Source organism: Euprymna scolopes, unplaced genomic scaffold (assembly GCF_053919585.1).
Source record: "Euprymna scolopes isolate OS-2025 unplaced genomic scaffold, ASM5391958v1 sca1, whole genome shotgun sequence".
NCBI classification, from domain to species: domain Eukaryota; kingdom Metazoa; phylum Mollusca; class Cephalopoda; order Sepiida; family Sepiolidae; genus Euprymna; species Euprymna scolopes.
This window is the reverse complement of record NW_027633102.1, coordinates 2,164,549-2,170,398: the sequence shown is the minus strand read 5'-3', so window position 1 is coordinate 2,170,398 and position 5,850 is coordinate 2,164,549.

Here is a 5,850-nt window from a genome sequence, read left to right as displayed (position 1 = left end):
TCGTTGGAATTTGGGACTTTGTTTCGACAGAACGACAGACCGACCGACCGACCGACCGACATAAGACAGACAACTACAACGACGGGCACGTGTTTATTTATTTTTCGAGGGGGTTCGCCGTCAGTAGAAGCGCGCTGCCCGCGCTGATGGCCTCTTTTTTGTTTCTCCCCTGACTTGGACCGAGACCGAGACTCAAAGAACGAAAGCGACCAACGTCGACAACAACAACGACAACGGCACCCTTGACAGCGATACATACGACAAACGACAAGCAGCACGACGGCAGTGCACACGGACATCGAGGGTCAAGGTGCAGACTGAACTCGCCGAGGTCGTCGTCATCGTGGTCGCCATCGATTCCGTCTCGTCGTCGTCGTCGTCAACGTCCACGTCACAGCCGGCCGAGAAGAGAGAACAGACGACAGCGTCGACAACAACAACATCGACAACGGCACCCTTGACAGCGATACATACGACAAACGACAAACAGCACGACGGCAGTGCACACGGACATCGGAGGTCAAGGTGCAGACTGGAATCGTCGAGGTCGTCGTCATCGTGGTCGCCATCGATGCCGTCTCGTCGTCGTCGTCGTCGTCTTCGTCGTCGTCGTCGTCGTCATCAACGTACCAACCGACCGAGACGAGAGAGCAAGCAACAACGTCGACAACAACAACGACAACGGCACCCTTGACAGCGATACATACGACAAACGACAAACAGCACGACGGCAGTGCACACGGACATCGGAGGTCAAGGTGCAGACTGAACTCGTCGAGGTCGTCGTCATCGTGGTCGCCATCGATGCCGTCTCGTCGTCGTCGTCGTCTCCGTCGTCGTCGTCGTCGTCGCCAACGTCAACGTCAACATCACAGCCGTCATCGGGGAGGAGCTGGACCAGGGCAGCGGCGGCGTAAATTTTCCCGTCACCTTCGTCGTCGCCTTCGTCGACCGACCGACCGACCGGCGTCGTGTTCGTGCTCGGAAAACCGAGGAGAGACAACGTGCACATGGCGCGTTCTCGCAAGCGGCTCCTCGGTCCGATTTTTTTGGGCGGCTTTTTCGAGCTTTTTTTTTTTTCTCACCCTTTCGTCCGTGCGACGGCGAACGTTAGGGGAAAAAAAAAAAAAAAAAAAAAAACGACAACAACGCGGCGGACCGGGCGAACAACATCGTCGACACACACGACATTGACGACCGGTCCCCCTTTTCACAATCGCATCGAGATAAAAACGAACGAGTCCGATTCGAGCACCGAGTCGCGAGCGGGAGGACTGTCGGTGCAAGTATCGATCACTGACGTGAGCGCTTCGCCGGACAGAGGATGGCTCATCCGGCAGCCGTGCAAATCGACGGTATGGGAAGAACGAACAAGAAGAGCAACGACTTGATCGGCGGCTTGGGAACTGCGGACGGTGAAAACGGGTTAATCGACTGCGACCACGACTGCTCGATCGATCTTCTTTGGCGCTAACAAAGGTGGAGGTGGCGCAAGAAGGGACTAGCGCTATCACCGTCCACGTATCAGAAGATGCGGCGGCAGACGTCGACGCTTATGCGTTGTCGGACGAGAAGTCGCTGCAGCACGTGTACCGCGAGCGGGACGTCCAAGGTTTTGCCAGACGGAAAGAAATCGGGTGTCAGCGAACGTTCACACGGCTGTGAGATCGGACGCTGACAGGAGTAGGAGGCGGCAGGCAGGCGGCGGTTACGGCGGCGGCGCCTGCTGCTGCTCATCCTCCTGTTTGCTGCGGCGACTTCCAGGACGGGAGAGCATCGAACAACGTACGTATGGTTACAAGGGGATCAGGATCTACATAGTGCATCCCCCGCGGCTATTTTTGTTTGTTTGTTCGCTCGTTCGTTAATTCGTTCGTTCGTTCGTTCGTTCGTTACAATGTACGTTTTTCCGTTCGACGGCGGCAGAGAGCGGCGGCGTTTCTCCCTAATCCGGAGGATTTATCGGTCGCACAGCGATGGGTCGTTCGGCCGATCATCGAAAGATTCGCAGGTAGTGGTTGAATGGCAGAACGGCAGCAACAACAGCGGCGGCTGAGAGCGGCGAACGCTGAGGCGGAAGCAGAAGCTGCAGCAAACGTATCGGCTAAACATGGTGGACATAGATATGGCTGACGACGCGGGTACCACGACGACTATGGAACCAGGAAAAGGAGCCGTTAGTTGTTCCAACATATCGTTCGACACGTCGAGCAGCCCTAGGTCCACGGAGAAGCACACACACGTACCACGTATTATAACCTAACGACGATGAGCGGGCGCACGGTTGGCAGGAACGAAGGCGGCGGATCAAAACAAGTTGGAGCGCGGCGACAGCGATAACGGTGACAGCCCTAGGCGGCGGAGATGCCACTTTCTGACGCCTTTGCGACAAGCCCGTAGAGACGTTCCGGACCACCACGAGGCAAAGAGTCGCTGCTCCGACGAACCGACACACCAAAGTGTGCTTCCTACCGAACATGTTTTATAAAACTTTCAAACTGGAAAACCCCAGAAATGGTGTTGGTATTCGTCCAGACCCACCTCCGACACCTGAAAATGGTGGTCAAAAAAAACGTCGATTATACGAAGCGACATTTCTGGTCGGCGATTTTCCAGTTTTACGCCTACTGCCACATGGGGATGTCGGTAGGCGTCGCAAAGTGCCTTCTCGACGCCTAGGCACACCAGGACTTTGTCATTTTTTTCCCCCTCGACATTCCTGGTCCGGTCTATTCCGATTTTACACCTACCGCCATGTGGGGGTGGCAGTAGGCGTCGAAAAGTGCCTTCTCGACCGCTAGCGACACCACTACTTTATCGAGCTCTGGAGGCCCGCACACCGACCCGGGGGCCGCGGAGTCGACCCCGGGGGCCTCCTGGCGTCGCCGCCGCTCACTTGGACGCCTTCCGCAACCTGTGGTCCCGCTCGGGGCCGCCGGGAGCCTCGCCGACCTGACCGGTGTCGGTAGGCGTCTGGAAGCGCCCGGCCGACCTGGACGAGGTCCCCCTGGCCCCCGGGGGACACCCCTTAGTTGGATGGGGGTGCTGTCCCGGGCACACATGCAACCCGCGGCCGCCTACCGACAGCCCCCTTCGCTCGATCGCTACTCCTTTCCAACATATGTCGGAGAAGCCGGGCGGTTGTGAAACCCCAGAAATGGTGTTGGTATTCGTCCAGACCCACCTCCGACACCTGAAAATGGTGGTCAAAAAAAACGTCGATTATACGAAGCGACATTTCTGGTCGGCGATTTTCCAGTTTTGCGCCTACCGCCATGTGGGGGTGGCAGTAGGCGTCGAAAAGTGCCTTCTCGACCGCTAGCGACACCACTACTTTATCGAGCTCTGGAGGCCCGCACACCGACCCGGGGGCCGCGGAGTCGACCCCGGGGGCCTCCTGGCGTCGCCGCCGCTCACTTGGACGCCTTCCGCAACCTGTGGTCCCGCTCGGGGCCGCCGGGAGCCTCGCCGACCTGACCGGTGTCGGTAGGCGTCTGGAAGCGCCCGGCCGACCTGGACGAGGTCCCCCTGGCCCCCGGGGGACACCCCTTAGTTGGATGGGGGTGCTGTCCCGGGCACACATGCAACCCGCGGCCGCCTACCGACAGCCCCCTTCGCTCGATCGCTACTCCTTTCCAACATATGTCGGAGAAGCCGGGCGGTTGTGAAACCCCAGAAATGGTGTTGGTATTCGTCCAGACCCACCTCCGACACCTGAAAATGGTGGTCAAAAAAAACGTCGATTATACGAAGCGACATTTCTGGTCGGCGATTTTCCAGTTTTGCGCCTACCGCCATGTGGGGGTGGCAGTAGGCGTCGAAAAGTGCCTTCTCGACCGCTAGCGACACCACTACTTTATCGAGCTCTGGAGGCCCGCACACCGACCCGGGGGCCGCGGAGTCGACCCCGGGGGCCTCCTGGCGTCGCCGCCGCTCACTTGGACGCCTTCCGCAACCTGTGGTCCCGCTCGGGGCCGCCGGGAGCCTCGCCGACCTGACCGGTGTCGGTAGGCGTCTGGAAGCGCCCGGCCGACCTGGACGAGGTCCCCCTGGCCCCCGGGGGACACCCCTTAGTTGGATGGGGGTGCTGTCCCGGGCACACATGCAACCCGCGGCCGCCTACCGACAGCCCCCTTCGCTCGATCGCTACTCCTTTCCAACATATGTCGGAGAAGCCGGGCGGTTGTGAAACCCCAGAAATGGTGTTGGTATTCGTCCAGACCCACCTCCGACACCTGAAAATGGTGGTCAAAAAAAACGTCGATTATACGAAGCGACATTTCTGGTCGGCGATTTTCCAGTTTTGCGCCTACCGCCATGTGGGGGTGGCAGTAGGCGTCGAAAAGTGCCTTCTCGACCGCTAGCGACACCACTACTTTATCGAGCTCTGGAGGCCCGCACACCGACCCGGGGGCCGCGGAGTCGACCCCGGGGGCCTCCTGGCGTCGCCGCCGCTCACTTGGACGCCTTCCGCAACCTGTGGTCCCGCTCGGGGCCGCCGGGAGCCTCGCCGACCTGACCGGTGTCGGTAGGCGTCTGGAAGCGCCCGGCCGACCTGGACGAGGTCCCCCTGGCCCCCGGGGGACACCCCTTAGTTGGATGGGGGTGCTGTCCCGGGCACACATGCAACCCGCGGCCGCCTACCGACAGCCCCCTTCGCTCGATCGCTACTCCTTTCCAACATATGTCGGAGAAGCCGGGCGGTTGTGAAACCCCAGAAATGGTGTTGGTATTCGTCCAGACCCACCTCCGACACCTGAAAATGGTGGTCAAAAAAAACGTCGATTATACGAAGCGACATTTCTGGTCGGCGATTTTCCAGTTTTGCGCCTACCGCCATGTGGGGGTGGCAGTAGGCGTCGAAAAGTGCCTTCTCGACCGCTAGCGACACCACTACTTTATCGAGCTCTGGAGGCCCGCACACCGACCCGGGGGCCGCGGAGTCGACCCCGGGGGCCTCCTGGCGTCGCCGCCGCTCACTTGGACGCCTTCCGCAACCTGTGGTCCCGCTCGGGGCCGCCGGGAGCCTCGCCGACCTGACCGGTGTCGGTAGGCGTCTGGAAGCGCCCGGCCGACCTGGACGAGGTCCCCCTGGCCCCCGGGGGACACCCCTTAGTTGGATGGGGGTGCTGTCCCGGGCACACATGCAACCCGCGGCCGCCTACCGACAGCCCCCTTCGCTCGATCGCTACTCCTTTCCAACATATGTCGGAGAAGCCGGGCGGTTGTGAAACCCCAGAAATGGTGTTGGTATTCGTCCAGACCCACCTCCGACACCTGAAAATGGTGGTCAAAAAAAACGTCGATTATACGAAGCGACATTTCTGGTCGGCGATTTTCCAGTTTTGCGCCTACCGCCATGTGGGGGTGGCAGTAGGCGTCGCTAGCGACACCAACTACTTTATCGAGCTCTGGAGGCCCGCACACCGACCCGGGGGCCGCGGAGTCGACCCCGGGGGCCTCCTGGCGTCGCCGCCGCTCACTTGGACGCCTTCCGCAACCTGTGGTCCCGCTCGGGGCCGCCGGGAGCCTCGCCGACCTGACCGGTTGTCGGTAGGCGTCAGTCAAACTTGCTTAAGAGGCAAAGCCTCCTCACACCTTAAGAGAGTCACAGTTAGTCCCGCCGTTTACCCGTGGTCGTCGTCGGGGGTGCCGGTCGGTGTGTTTCGGCGTGTTTCTTTCTTACTTTAGCTCGCTCCTATAAGCTAACTCAGCAGCCCTGCTAAAATCAATTTATCATTATTTTCAATCTATCGAAAAATCTTAATTTATTATTATTTTCCAACTATCGAAATCTTAATAGAGTTGGGGTTTTTTGTTTGTTTTTTTTTTTAAATTCCATTGTAACAA